This window comes from Panthera onca, chromosome B1 (assembly GCF_046562875.1).
Source record: "Panthera onca isolate mPanOnc1 chromosome B1, mPanOnc1 haplotype 2, whole genome shotgun sequence".
Classification (NCBI taxonomy): Eukaryota; Metazoa; Chordata; class Mammalia; order Carnivora; family Felidae; genus Panthera; species Panthera onca.
The window spans coordinates 39,142,290-39,158,712 of NC_138342.1; the positions used below are offsets into that span (position 1 = coordinate 39,142,290).

The 16,423-nt window shown below is 38.1% G+C and overlaps 1 protein-coding gene across 14 annotated transcripts in view; it reads right to left on the reverse strand.

Moving 5' to 3' along the window:
* COX7B2 (cytochrome c oxidase subunit 7B2) overlaps nucleotides 1–16,423 on the reverse strand; it is a 164,567-nt gene that overhangs the window by 48,996 nt on the left and 99,148 nt on the right. For 4 of the 14 annotated variants that reach the window (XM_060655124.3, XM_060655120.3, XM_060655123.3 and 1 more), the window contains one exon: nucleotides 13,984–14,067. The exons of 9 other annotated variants lie outside the window; for them this stretch is intronic. The gene's annotated coding sequence lies outside the window, so the exon portion shown is untranslated. Of the gene's footprint in view, nucleotides 1–6,733; nucleotides 6,830–13,983; nucleotides 14,068–16,423 lie in introns of those variants that run through there. One more of the 14 variants, XR_013555299.2, reaches the window with a different exon arrangement.

A 16,423-nucleotide genomic window follows, 5' to 3' on the forward strand; every position in this document is an offset into this window, starting at 1 on the left:
ATCCCTGCAAAAAAAATTTATGCCTGGTGATGGATTTCAATATGACAGACAAGATGACTGTTACCATTTTGACATTAGAAAAAATCACCGTAGTAGCAGCCAAATATGTTTATCAACAGGTTGGATCATATAGTCAACCATATAGCTAGGAGAATAGATATAATATCAGAGAGAGTGGGCAGAACAGATGACAAGGGACACATAGGAAATATACTTAGAAAGCAAAAGTAGTATCTATCACAGTCCAGTCCTTGGATGCTAATATTTAATACACTCTTTCTTCTGATAATGGACCCCTCCCTACCATGATCATAAAAGTGCGCACACAACCAAAACTAAACCAACCAGATTCTATCCTCCAGAAATTTTAGTCTCAGGGTAAAAACAGACAAACAATCAAACACACTCAGAACCCAAAATTAGTTAGAGCTGTTTCTGATGACAGTACATTAGAGATTCAGTCAGCATCACCTACTAGAGACAGAACCAGAGCTGCCCTGGTTTCTGCCCATCTCAAGGCTTGATTTTCAAAACTTCCCTTCAATCCTTTCCTACATATCCTATGTCTGACTTAGTTCTTCTATCACTACTACTAAAGTAACTATAATTATAAATTATAACCTATTACAAGTGAGGTATATGAAAAACCCAGGGAAATATAACATTGGTCCATTGTATTGCATGTTCTACTGTGAACTAAGTCAGAAGATGAGAGATGATTTGTGTGGAAAATTGTGATAATATTCAGAATATGAAATAAGCCCATGAGTAATGGATCCAACAGAAGCAATACAGGTAGGAAAACAAAAACAAATTCAAAACAGATATTTTGGAGACTAGAGATTGTTGACTTTTGTAAAACAGAAAAAGCCCAATGTAGCTGACCTATAACCAGGTAGCTGGCTGATCTCTTAGAAATACCATTTCATCTCAGGGCCCCGATGCACACCAATTACTGAGAAAAACTGCTGTGGCAATAGCAATGTCGGTCTTGGTGAGAAAAAAACCCTATTGTTGAACATACCATCACTTCTGTACTCACCCTATTCTGCCACTCTGTAAATGAATAAGCCCTGGGTTGACTAAAGAAGAATTACTGCACCTACGAAGTGGGTCATTCTATTTACCTATTTACTTAGAGCCTTCTTTGAAGCAAGGTCTTGCTAGTGAAAAACCACACATATTGGGCCCATTTCATGAGGTCAGTTCACATTCTGTTTACAGGTGATATGAATCAAACTCAAATTAGCTGAAGAAAAATAAAAGAAAAAAGATCTAAAAGAAAAAAAAAATTAATCTAATTTACTTACCCAGAAAGGTTAGAGGTGGTACCTACATCAGCTATCAACTAATCAAACATTATCAGTTCTCTAAATTTGTCAGCTTTGCTTCTCTGTATAGTTTCCTCATTCTTTTCCAATAAAGGTAGGAGTCATCTCTTTGGCAGAGGACATGGCTGAAACAATATCATGAACTTATCTTTTATTTCCCAGTGTCTGTATATAATATTTCATCAAGAGCTTCTAACTCACTCATCTCAGGTTATATGTTCATGCCAATTACAGCCAGACAAGTTATGTTAAACCCTCCTGCACAACCCAGTTACTTTTGTGAACAGCAGTCCCATCAGAACCTCATGGACTAAAAAAGGGTCAAAGTACAAAGAAGATGGTGCTATTATTAGTAAAACTGATACCGGGTAGACAAAAATCAAACCGCGCTTTATAACAAAAACAACAACAACAACAACAACAACACTATTTTCTAAAACCTAAAGTACTACACAAATTTAGCCTTAGATAGTAAAGACTGAAAAGTTTCAGAGAAATAAAAGAAGTTATGTAAATAATACAAAGGTAGAATAGTCTACTTCTATATTATTGAAAACCAACTGAATAGAATTCTCAAACTCAGGATCTATGCTTCTGTCGTAACAGGTGATAATTCTCATGACTCAATGGATGCCTTACCAATAAATGTTGACTACTTAGCTTTATCCTTGCTGCTATCTAGAAGAACTGTTCATACTCGGTATTATGTTTATAAAATATCAAAGGTCATCAGCTATTATTAGCTCCTTGATCTTTTTTTTAATGTTTGTTTATTTTTGAGAGAGAGAGAGAGAGAGAGAGAGGGAGCATGTGAGAATGGGGGGTGGGGGTTGGAGAAAGAGAGGGGGTGGAGGATCCAAAGCTGGCTCTGCACTGGCTCCCAAAGTGGGGCTTGAACTCACAAACCATGAGATAGTGACCAGAGCTAAAGTCAGACACCTAACCGACTGAGCCACCCAGGCACCCTTAGTTCCTTGATCTCAACAGGAATGATGATCCTGAGTATCCTGATTATCTTTAAATTCATACAAGTTATTTTCTTTTTTATTTAATTACTGAAAAGTATTTATTAAGGGGAACAATTATAGTAATATAATATGCTCAAAGCATGTGAAAAGAGTCTGGCATCAAATTGCAAGGAAAAAGAAATGTAAAAGGATCTCAATAAACTTTAAGAAACCATTTCAGGGGCACGAGTGACTCAGTCAGTTAAGTGTCGGACTTCAGCTCAGGTCAGGATCTCATGGTTTGTGAGTTTGAGCCCCACATCAGGCTCTCTGCTGTCAGCACAGAGCCTGCTTTGGATCCTCTGTCTCCGTCTATCTGTCCCTCCTCTCTCTCTCTCAAAAATAAATATGATAAATATACCTTAAAAAAGAATCTATTTCATCACTTCAAGTTTTAAGAATCTATTTTAATGGCATTTAAAAATCAGCAGATAAAGCACAAACTTATATCGCTCTAGTCTCATTGTGTGTGCAGTTGTTTGAGTCCCAAATCAGTAGAACTTCACTCATATGCACACTAAATAAGTGAATGATACCCTGTTTAAAGAACATGATAGCATCAATGGTATGAAACATAGTGCCAAAGGTTTGGATCTAACATAATACTGCTTTCCTGAGAAATCTCTAATTTTGTTGGGAAATGAATGCAAAAGAATTCCAGAAAATCTGATCTAGCAATTTGTGTGGAAATTCCTCAAGAGTTATCTTTATTAAAATTCAGATTTCTTCTCATCCCCAGCTTAAAGTCTTTTTGCTCTCACTCCATCACCACATTCTACCCAAATTAACATCAATGACAAGCATACTAAGATATTAACCAAAGAGAATGGGGGAAAAAAAAACTTGGTGGGGGGGTGGTGGTATTTTCTTCACCTAACCACATGGGTAGGGTAGAGGACAAATGACCCGTGAGAGAGGAGCCTGTCACCAGACAGCAATACTGTCAAGTAGGGACCACGGCTCTTCTATCTGCCAGTCTGATTAATGTTTTGTTCTTCTAAGGACAAAGATGGAAAATACACAAACAAACAAAAAAAAACCTTATACCTATTTTTAAGGGTTGGTTGAGAGGAATAGAAATAATGTATGTAAAGTGCCTACTGAAGTGACTGACACAGTAAACAGTTTGTAGATGAAAGCAATTATATCTTTTTGAAATTCAAAATAGTTCTTTTGGCTTTATTTTCATAGTTAAAAGGAAATATTCTTTGGAAAAAATGAAAAAATGCAAGTGAACAAAAAGAGTAAGGCTGAAAACTCCTGAATTCCCAACCAACTAGATCACTTAGTCATAACCACTGGTAAAATTTTGGGATGTATCTGTTGTTCATGTTCTTTGTAGCCTTTATTTTGTACATAAATATATATCATGCAAATCTTCTCATATCAACATCTCTTTGACACCCATGTACACATGCAGTACACCCTTGCACAGAGGCAACATACTTGTTTTAACCACCTTTCCATTGCTAAGCACTTATGTTGATTCCATTCATTTTCTCTAAAAAGTGATACTGTGATAGGAATAAGTGTAGCTAAGTATTAGTTTGCTGTTTGTAAGGAATAAATCCTTTAGGTGTAATTGGCAGCTACAATTACAATCATTTTTCTTATCAATAATAGTCACCTGTTCAATAGTCATTGTCTTCCATTTCAGACTGGCACATAAATTTTTGAAAGGTTCAAATATATTTTCTTTTTTCATTTCCTTATTTTACTGATATAATCTAGCTTAGTAATTCTTTCCCCAAGAATTTACCATCTGGGAGAAAGTGGAAGCAGCTGAAGAAGTCTGTCATTTATAAAAAGCTTTAAATCACAGAGGAGATTATGTTAGATATTGTGGAGTAGAAAGCAGTAAGGTAGGGATGCCTACATGGAGAAAAGAGAGATCTGTAGGTCCCTTTGGTGACAGGCATTGATTTTCTCCAGGGAAGTGGCCAGACCCAAGAGGAGTATGGTAGCAGAATAGTACTTCTAAGAAACTTGAAGCCTAGCAAAAAACTGCCACTCCACATTAAGATAGCAGAGAAAACCTGGACTTCTAGCATCTGTTGTGGGCTTGCAAAACACAATGATACAAACAACCATAGTAGAGAGGGAGGGGCCAAAATGGTGGAGAAGTAGGGGGATCCATACCTCCTGTGTCTCTCAGAGAAGTGCTGAAGCCAAAGGACTTTAAAGCCCAGAGTCTGGGAGGAAAAGAGACTGAATCTACCAGGAAGAAAATGGGTCAACTGGAGAAAAGATAGGTGGGTGATTGCGAACTGGGGGAGATAAAATAGGCTGTGTAGGCACGGAGGGGAGAGATCCCCTTCTGCAGACAGACAAAGGGAAGAGAAAGAGCAGCTAGGGAAGTGTAGGACCTTATCCGGACAGGAGAAAGACCTCGGACTGGGACTGAGAGGGATCCAATCTCTAACTGCGGGGCTTTCTTCGGACTGGGGCCAACTCCCTGTTTGCGCACCTGGGGAGGAGGGGAGCTAGGCCTGGGTTAGGTGGTAGGTCAGGGGTGCAGTCTCAGTTGGAGAAAGCGGTCCCCTCCCTAGAGGGCTGCACGACAGTACAAAGCCTGCCTGCGCCCGCCACCCTCAGGCTCAGTGGCTGGGCCGAGGGTGCAGTCCGCAGTAGGAAAAAGTGGCCCCCTCCCTGGAGTGCTGTGGAAAAAGACAAAGCCTGCCTACATCTGCCTGTGTCCACCACCCCCGGGGGCTCTGTGGCGAGGTTAGTGGCACAGTCAGCAGTAGAAGGTGGTCCTCCCTGAAGTGCTGTGGCACAGACGAAGCCAGCCGGGACCACATATCAGGCCGCACCGAGAGGTGCTTCCCCAGTGCCAGAGCCCACAGAGCAGGACTTTGAATCCTAGCCAAGCGCAGGGTCAGGGAAGTTGGAGGTGCAAGAAGCACCACCCCGTCTGTGCCTGCGGCACAGTGAGGACAAGTCAAACGGAGTCCCCAGGGTCTGGGTCCGTGGAGAAGAGACTGGGGGATCACCATTTCCCCAACCACCACCACCACCAAGGCGGGGCCTCAGGGATCATTCCTGGGGCCCATAGTGGAGGTGGGTCCAGTCTACACCAGACCATGCCCCTTCCCACCAGATAACTGTGAATCTACCAGAGCTGGACAGACCCTGCGGACAGCTCCCCCAGACCAGTGATGCAGCACTGTCTCGATTAACTCTAGGTCAATTCTGGATATATAGATATATTCCCCCCCACCCCCCCGCCACCATTTATCCTTATCTCTTCCCTCCTCTAGGCTGGTTAGTGGTTTGTCTAGACATATTTAATCCATTCTCTTGATTCATGTTCTACACCTCCTTCTTTACATTCCTTTCTCCCTGGAATAATCAAGCCATATAGTTTCTCTGTCTGGATAATTTTATCTTCACGTCTTTTTCCCCGCCTCCTTCCTTATTTTCCTTTCTCTCTCTCTAGATTCAGCCTTTTAGTCTCTCTGCCTAGTCAATGTTTATTTTTTCTTTGTCCCCACTCCTGTCATTTCTCTCTATGTATGGTGCTCTTCCATCAACACCGCCTCCACCTTGTTCTTTACTTGTAGTCAATGTTTTGGGGTTTTTTGTTTTTAGTTTTCTGTTTTTGTTTGTGTTATTTGTTTGTGTGTTTTTGTCTCCTATTTGTCTGTGTGCTGTTTTCCTTTCCAGGGCTACTCTGAGGAACAAATCAAAGCACACCTGGTGGTGGGTCCAAAATATCACTGCAAGTAGGGTAATGAAATAACCAAAGACATAACAACAGAGAACAAGTAACAATCTCCAAAAAAACACCTCCTGACAGGCCAGGCCCTCGACAGTGTATGACCCTTCTTTAATATAGCAGTGCTCGCAGGTGCAGAGCACACAACAAGCTTTTAAAATGCACAAGGGATAAAAAACCAGCCAAAATGACGAAACGGAAGAATTCTCCTCAAAAGAAACTCCAGGAAGTAGTGACAGCTAATGAATTGATCAAAACCGACTTAAGCAATATAAGTGAACAAGAATTTAGAATAATACTTATAAATTAATCGCTGGGCTTGAAAAAATCATAGAGGACAGCAGAGAATCTATTGCTACAGAGATCAAGGGACTAAAACATAGTCATGATGAATTAAAAAATGCTATAAATGAGGTAAAAAATAAAATGGAGGCAGCCAGTGTGGATTCAAGAGGCAGAGGGGAGAAGAGGTGAATTAGAAGATAAAATTATGGAAAAAGAGGAAGCTGAGAAAAAAAGAGATAAAAAATCCAAGAGCACTAGGGGAGAAGTAAAGAAGTAAGTGATGCAATCAAACATAATAAATATCCATATCATAGGAATTCCAGAAGAAGAAAAGAGAGAGAGAAGGGGATGAAGGTGTACTTGAACAAATCATAGCTAAGAACTTCCCTGATCCGGGGAAGGAAACAGACATTGAAATCCAAGAGGCACAGAGAACTCCCTTCAGACATAACTTGAATCAATCTGCTGCATGACATATCATAGTGAAACTGGCAAAATACAAGGATAAAGAGAATTCTGAAAGCAGCTAGGGATAAACAGGTCTTAACATACAAAGTTAGACACATAAGGGTAGTAGCATACCTATCTACTAAAACTTGGCAGGCCAGAAAGGAATGGCAGGAAATCTTGAATGTGATGAACAGGAAAAATATGCAGCCAAGAATCCTTTACCCAACAAGTCTGTCATTCAGAATAGAAGGAGAGATAAAGGTCTTCCCAAACAAACAAAAACTAAAGAAATTCATCACCACTAAACCAGCCCCACAAGAGATCCTAAGGGGGACTCTGTGAGTGAAATGGCAAAAGGATCACAAAGTACCAGAGACATCACTACAAGCATGAAACCTACAGATAACACAATGACTCTAAAACCATACCTTTCAATAATAACACTGAATGTAAATGGACTAAATGCTCCAATCAAAAGACACAGGGTATCAGAATGGATTAAAAAAACCAAGACTCATCTATTTGCTGTCTACAAGAGACTCGTTTTAGACCCGAGGACACCTTCAGATTGAGAGTGAGGGGATGGAGAACTATTTATCATGCTACTGGAAGCCAAAAGAAAGCTGGAGTAGCCATACTTATATCAGACAAACTAGACTTTAAATTAAAGGCTGTAACAAGAGATGAAGAAGGGCATTATATAATAATCACAGGGTCTATCCATCAGGAAGAGCTAACAATTATAAATGTCTATGCGCCGAATACAGAAGCACCCAAATATATAAAACAATCACAAACATAAGCAACCTTAGTGATAAGAATGTGGTAATTGCAGGGACTTTAATATTCCACTTACAACAATGGATAGATCATCTAGACAGAGAATAAGTAAAGAAAGAATGGCCCTGAATGATACATTGGACCAGATGGACTTGACGGATATATTTAGAACTCTGCATCCCAAAGCAACAGAATACACTTTCTTCTCGAGTGCACATGGAACATTCTCCAAGATAGATCACATACTGGGTCACAAAACAGCCCTTAATAAATATAAAAGAATTGAGATCATACAGTACACAATTTAAGATCACAATGCTATGAAACTTAAAATCAACCACAGGAAAAAGTTTGGAAAACCTCCAAAACCAAAGAGGTTAAAGAACATCCTACTAAAGAATGAATGGGTCAACGAGGCAATTAGAGAAGAAATTTAAAAATACATGGAAGCAAATGAAAATGAAAATACAACAATCCAAACGCTTTGGGATGCAGCAAAGGCAGTCATGAGAGGAAACCACATTGCACTCCAGGCCTATCTCAACAAACAAGAAAAATCCCAAATACAAAATCTAACAGCATACCTAAAGGAAGTAGAAACAGAACAGCATAAACACCCCAAACCCAGCAGAAGAAGGGAAATAGTAAAGATCAGAGCAGAAATAAACAATATAGAAATAAAAAAAAACCAAAAAACAAAAAACAGTAGAGCAGATCAATGAAACCAAGAAGATGTTTTTTGAAAAAATAAACAAAATTGATAAACCTCTAGCCAGGCTTCTCAAAAAGAAGAGAGAGAGGACCCAAATAGATAAAATCATGAATGAAAATGGATTTATTACAACCAATCCCTCAGAAATACAAGCAATTATCAGGGAATACTATGAAAAAATTACATGCCAGCAAACTGGACAACATGGAAGAAATGAACAAATGGCTAAACACCCACACACTACCAAAACTCAAACGGGCAGAAATAGAAAATTTGAACAGACCCATACCTAGTGAAGAAACTGAATCAGTTATCAAAAATTTCCCAACAAATAAGAGTCCACGACCAGATGGCTTCCCAGGGGAGTTCTACCAGACATTTAAAGCAGAGATAATACCTATCCTTCTCAAGCTGTTCCAAAAAATAGAAAGGGAAGGAAAACTTCCAGACTCATTCTGTAAAGCCAGCATTACTTTGATTCCCAAACCAGACAGAGACCCAGAAAAAAAGAGAACTACAGGCCAATATCCCTGATGAATATGGATGCAAAAATTCTCAACAAGATACTAGCAAATCGAATTCAACAGCATATAAAAAGAATTATTCACTATGATCAAGTGGGATTTATCCCTGGACTGCAGAGCTGGTTCAATATTCACAAATCAATCAATGTGATACATCACATTAATAAAAGATAAGAACTATATGATCCTGTCAATAGATGCAGAAAAAATATTTGACAAAATACAGCATCCTTTCTTAATAAAAACCCTCGAGAAAGTCGGGATAGAAGGAATATGCTTAAACATCATAAAAGCCATTTATGAAAAGCCCACAGCTAACATCATCCTCAATGGGGAAAAAGTGAGATCTTTCCCACTGAAATCGGGAACACGACAGGGATGTCCACTCTCACTGCTGTTGTTTAACATAGTGTTGGAAGTTCTAGCATCAGCAATCAGACAACAAAATGAAATCAAAGGCATCAAAACTGGCAAAGATGAAATCAAACTTTCAGTATTCGCAGACGACCTGATACTCTACATGGAAAACCCGACAGACTCCACCAAAAGTCTGCTAGAACTGATACATGAATTCAGCAGAGTTGCAGGGTACAAAATCAATGCACAGAAATCAGTTGCATTTTTATACACCAATAATGAAGCAACAGAAAGAGAAATACAGAATTTGATCCCATTCACAATTGCACCAAGAATCATAAAATACCTAGGAATAAACTTAACCGAAGATGTAAAAGATATGTATGCTGAAAACTATAGAAAGTTGATGAATGAAATTAAAGAAGATACAAAGAAATGGAAAAACATTCCGTGCTCATGGATTGGAAGAATAAATATTGTTAAAATGTCAATACTACCCAAAGAAATCTACATATTCGATGCAATCCCAATCAAAATTGCACCAGCATTCTTCTCAAAGCCAGAACAAGCAATCTTGTATGGAACCACAAAAGACCCCGAATAGCCAAATATTGAAGAAGAAAACCAAAACGGCAGGCAGCACAATCCCAGACGTTAGCCTGTACTACAAAGCTGTAATCATGAAGACAGTATGGTGTTGGCACAAAAACAGACACATAGACCAATGGAATAGAATAGAGACCCCAGAATTGGACCCACAAACGTATGGCCAACTAATCTTTGACAAAGCAGGAAAGAGTATCCAATGGAAAAAAGACAGTCTCTCTAACAAATGGTGCTGGGAGAAGTGGACAGCAACATGCAGAAGAATGAAACTAGACCACTTTCTTACACCATTCATAAAAATAAACTCAAAATGGATGAAGGACCTGAATGTGAGACAGGAAACCATCAAAACCCTAGGAGAAAGCAGGAAAAAAAAAAACCTCTCTGACCTCAGCTGCAGCAGTTTCTTACTCGACACATCTCCAAAGGCAAGGGGATTAAAAGCAAAAATGAACTACTGGGACCTCATCAAGCTAAAAAGCTTCTGAACTGCAAAGAAAACAATCAACAAAACTAAAAGGCAACCAACAGAATGGGAAAAGATATTTGCAAATGACATGTCAGATAAAGGGCTACTATCCAAAATCTATAAAGAACTCACCAAACTCCACACCCGAAAAACAAATAATCCAGTGAAGAAATGGGTAGAAGACATGAACAGACACTTTTCTAAAGAAGACATCCAGAGGGCCAACAGACACATGAAAAGATGCTCAATGTCACTCCTCATCAGGGAAATACAAATCAAAAAGAGAAATACTAATCAAAACCATGCTGAGATACCACCTCACGGCAGTCAGAGTGGCTAAAATGAAAAAATCAGGAGACTATAGATGCTGGAGAGGAGGTGGAGAAACAGGAACCCTCTTGCGCTGTTGGTAGGAATGCAAACTGGTGCAGCAGCTCTGGAAGACAGTGTGGAGGTTCCTCAAAAAATTAAAAATAGACCTACCCTATGACCCAGCAATAGCACTGCTATGAATTTACCCAAGGGATACGAGAGTGCTGATGCATAGGGGCACATGCACCCCAATGTTTTTAGCAGTGCTTTCAACAACAGCCAAATTGTGGAAAGAGCCTAAACGTCCATCAAATGATGAATGGATAAAGAAGATGTGGTTTATATATACAATGGAATACTACTCGGTAATGAGAAAGAATGAAATCTGGCCATTTGTAGCAATGTCGATGGAACTGGAGGGTATTATGCTAAGTGAAATAAGTCAGGCAGAGAAAGACAGATACCATATGTTTTCACTCATATGTGGATCCCAAGAAACTTAACAGAAGACCAGTGGGGAGAGGAAGGGGGAAAAAAGTTACAGAGAGGGAGGGAGGCAAACCATAAGAGACTCTGAAGGACTGAGAACAAACTGAGGGTTGATGGGAGGTGGGGAAGGGGAAAGTGGGTGATGGGCATTGAGGAGGGCACCTGTTGGGATGAACACTGGGTGTTGTATGGAAACCAATTTGATAATAAATTATATTTAATATAAAAAAACAACACACAAACAACCATGGCAGAGGAAACAGTCAGTGCCATCTTCCACCTCTTCATCATTGCAAATTGTCCTTGTGTGATTTTAGGAGGGAACAGAAGATTAATAAAGACTGATAAGGAATTTCCTAGCAGAATGCTTGGCACACTTTACTGAATGGAATTATTAGAGAGTAAGAATAAAATGGGGATACTGCAAAATATTGAGGGAACATATTAATTGTAACTTGGAGGACAATGAAGAGCCTTTACTGAAGACCAAATGTCTAGAATGAGAATCAGTGTCTGGCAGACTCTGATACACGAAGACCTCAGCACCTGCTCGGCAGCACTTCATTAACCTGCGAGGAGGCTACAGATGAATTCTGAAATTACTCTCACACCCTGCCTTGGTTTTAATACTCTGTGTTCTCCCTATTTTCTTTCCTGGGGCTTCAGTCAATTCTAGTTTTGGTGGTTTCTACTCACCTAGTTCCCGAACACCCATGTAATCTCACCACCTGAAGTGTCTCCTCCCTCACTCCACTTCTCTTGGATGGCTTTTAGTTCTGAAGTATGCGGCCTGTGATCCCCAACTCTTTTTTTTTCAATATCTCTCTCCTGTTTCTTTTAATTGTGGTAACAACATTTTACATTAGATCTACCCTGTTAGCAAATCTTTAAGTGCACCATACAATATTATTAAATATGACACCAACTCTTCACTCTATGGCTATCTTGCTTGAAGCTCAAGACTTCAGGGAACGAGGCTTTCCACAAATTGAGCCAGGTATGTGGATTTGAAAATGGCATGAACTGAAGTCCAGGAAAGAAATGTGAAGGGAAAAGTCATAGAATAACATTGTAGAACAAACTACCAGGAGAGAAGCCTCCAAATTCATAGTTTTATATGTTTATAACATCGGTCACTTACATTCAGTCCAACTATATTTATTTACTTGGTAATTTTTTTAATTTTTTAAAATTTGTATTTAAATTCCAATGAGTAACATACAGTGTGTACTATTACTTTCAGGTATACAATAAATATAGTGATTCAACACTTCCATACAACACCCGGTGTTCATCATAAGTGTGTTCCTTAATGCCCGTCATCTATATAACCATCCCCCCATCCATCTCCCCTCTGGTAACTATCAGTTTGTTGTATAGTTAGTCTATTTCTTGGTTTGCCTCCCTCTCTCTTTTTTTTTTTTCCCTTTGCTCATTTGTTTGTTTCTTAAATCCCACATACAGACTCTGCAACCCTGATGTTTATAACAGCATTACCTACAATAGCCAAAATATGGAAATAGCCCAAGTGTACATCAACTGATGAATGGAAAAAGAAGACATGGTACACACACACATACATACACCATGGAATATTACTAAGCCATAAAAAAGAATGAAATCTTGTCTTATGCAACGATGTAAATGGAACTATAGAGTACTATGCTAAGTCAGTCAGAGAAAGTACAATTATATTTAAATCAACAAAACAAAAAATGATGAATATTATATAATACTAAAAAAATTAAATTGAAAAACCAATTTTATTTCTGTGACAGAATAAAAACATTATACATAACAGGACAATACAAGGCAAACACTGCCTTTTGAGAGTTCTAATAATATTTGTATGACCTTGAAAAGATTTACCTTGTTAAAACCACACTACTTTTTAATGTCTAGGGCTCATGTGTCATTTTAAAACTCTGTACCAAATTAAATGGTTATTTTCAAGGAGTCAGAAATTTGAAATAAGTTAGAAATTAAAAAAAAATTCTAGCCAGCATACTTCAACCTTAATGATAATTTTAAAATCCTTGTAATCACCAGAATGAATAAAACATCTCATTCTTGCCATATATTCATATATATATGTTTATTTGTATATATATTTATACACATATACATATATTATTAATACATAAAACTTATTTTTAAAAGTTACGAAAAGATAAACATAATTAAAGCAAAACTAACAGTAAGCTCATATTGTTTCAGGTTCATAAAACGCTGCAGAAAATGAGAAATTTATGAAAAACATGATTTTATCTACCTTAGCGCAAAGCAGAAAACTGCTGACCTAACTTAACTCAGCACATGAATGATGTGAAACAAAATTATTTATCCTCAGGATTGTAGAGAGACTTAGGTGTAAAGGCTACCATTTGTAACAAGCATCATGCTTATTCAGCTAGTTTTCCAAAATATCTTCTTGTTCTTTGCTTTGGGTCCTAAGTTACCTCTGGTGTGTTCTAACTTAGTATTTGGTTTCTAAACTTCACAAAGTTTTTTACCAGGAAGCGAAATTGAGGTTTAGTTAAAAACCTTAACAGGACTCCATTTCACGGCCTGTGAATCTAATCAAGTCTCAAAAATTAGGAGGTTGATTAGGTAGGGTATGGATTATTGAGGCCATTTACTTTTCTTCTTTTGATTGCCTCTCCTTTCACTATTCAATTGTTTACCTGCATTTCTACCAGACAAAACTCAAGTATAGGAAAATCCAAAGTAAACAGTAAACAAGGCTAGTGAATCCTAGAACAGATCAATACTGTTCCTCTCCAAACTTGTTAATGTTAGTGCTAGTTAAAAACAACCCTTAAAAAAAAATCTCGAAACAAATAGATTTTAAAAATTATATTCTCTAGGAATGCTGAAATTATTTACTGAATGAAAAGATCCTTTTGAGTTATGTGTCAATTTTATTCGTCCACCACTGCTTACCATTAGTAAGGAAGTCTTAAAGTGAGCTATTTCTGCTGGGCATTTTACTGTTCAGGGCATTCATAGTATCATGATCTTGCAACACTAGAGAAAACACATACAATGCAATGGGATTATCACATTTCACCCAACCCAAGGGAAGAAAAATAATAAACTGTCACTCAAATGAACTACTAAAGCTTCATTTCTCAGTCTTTTCTCCAAACATTAAGCTGAGCAAGGGAAGACTTCCAGTTTTTCGATGTTTCACTTTTTCCTCCATAAACCCGGAATTGGTTTCTGTAAAATGGTCAGAGGTACGCTCTTTGGAGAATTACTTTCATAGATCCAATTAAAGTGTATCCTACTAGCATTCTGAAAGTTTAGTTTTAGCAACTGTTTCCAATGTAGGTGACACTTCTTGAAATTTTAAAAATAACATGAGAAAAGTGAGAGTCTCTCTGGAATTGCCACTTAGTAATAACTAAAAGAAATAAAAGTTATTGTACATTTTCCATCAAAAACCTTTTTTTTACAAGGTTTAAAACAGAGAGCAAAAAATATATTGGTTTAGACAATGACACATCTTAAAATCAAGTATACGTTTATATTGTATACAGTGTGTAATTTGGTATCTGTCATCTAAGCACATCTTTATACAACGTCTGCTTACAATCAGGAAATGGAAATTTCAGGACTAGAATAAGCAATTTATCTGCCCTAGTGTGTTGTGATTCTATTAACTTATTCGTAAATGTTTATTAAGCCTTGACCTAAGGCTAGGCTCTGCAGATGACTGACAGTTTGTACCTTAAATGTATGGTTTTATTTCATTTGCAGGGGGGCAGCTAAATAGCCCTTGAAAAGCCAGACTCCTCTAAGTTTTTTATTCATACATATAACATTTGCAGTATTTTGAATGACATTTTTTGATCAGTAAGTTTGGTCACTTTGTTTTCAAAACTCAAATTTAGGTACATAGGTTAATTCATTCCTTTATTATTGCTGTTTGTCTTATTGTTGCTCCTTTTTCATTGTCACTACCAGTATCCCGGTTCCAGGCCATGCCATCTCAGACAAAGACAATCCAACTCACCCCAAACCATATTCCTGCCTTTGGTATCCCAACTTTTAATATGTTCTAATTATGTTCAGCCCATACCTATTCTAGTTCCCTCCATCATCCTGGCACTTTCAAGCTTAGTCTCTTACCATTCCTGAGATCAATCTGTCCAAAGAAAGCAACATATTAACAGTCTCAGTGGGGTCTCCTGGGTAAACACTACTGGATGAGCTCTGGGCATGTGCCTGATCACATGCCTCTATCAAGTGATAGAAGAGTGGATTCTCGTTGCCAGCGCTAGCCTATTCTGACTTACCCGATTTTTTCCAAAACCTCTTAGTAAGAGTGGAGTTCCATGTGAACTTCAGTCCATTTCATGAGGGTACTTCATTTTAGCCTTAGTGAGTTAATGCCTGTAGCCCAATACTATGTACTCATTAACTGCCCAAGTTTTGAGTAGAAATAGTTATGGAAAATATTTATGACATTATAATTCTAATCCTAACAAAATAATATTATTTTGCACAAAGAAGATCTGTACATGAATCTTGACTGGCCTTCAGGTTTCCATTTGTCCTTTTTTGCTTCATATTGTATAAAACTGTCTAGCGAATAACCTCAGCAGCTTTCTCCAGGCTGATCTGCAGTTAGTTAGCTAGAACCAAGTGCTCTCTTTCTTCCAAACTAAACTCCCAAAGGCCCCCAAGACCTCAAAGTGCTGGGCAGCTAGTTTTCTAACACTCAAACTAAATGGCTGGCGCCTAAACCCAAACTGCCCATTTCTTTCCATGCAAGGGTGTTCTCACATTTGACCTATTTAAAGAAAACAATGGTGTTGGGAGTCTCTGCTGGAATCCAAACCCTTGAAGCATAGAGTTGCAGTCTCGCCCAAGCATTCCGAACAAGGGATCCTCCTAACTGTGAGTTCCAGCTTGTCCAGTGATGCTTACTGGTATCTACCCAATTCTTTACTATACACTACAAGAAAATATGGTATTAAAATTCACAGCTGTTTTCAATTTTGCCTTTAGTGTATACCAGTGAAATGAGGTAACATAGTTCATATGGGTACAGAGCCAAAGAGCATCTTAAGTCCCCCCCAAATATTTCCGTTATTACAAAGATCCTAAGATCTTATCACAAAGATGCCTAATTAACTTCCAAAAGTAGGTTTCAACCTGTGTAGTAAGAATCTCTTTGACAGATCAGGGATCTTTTAGGATGGAAACGACTTTGTTTAGAATATTCCAGTTCCTCAATTAGATTGCCTAAGACTTTCACCCTCATGTTTAAACAAGAATCAAATGTTCTACACTGACCCAGAGAAGATGTCCTTGAAATAACTTCTATATTATTTGAACCAAATATTTTTATAAGATATCCTGAAAATAAATTACT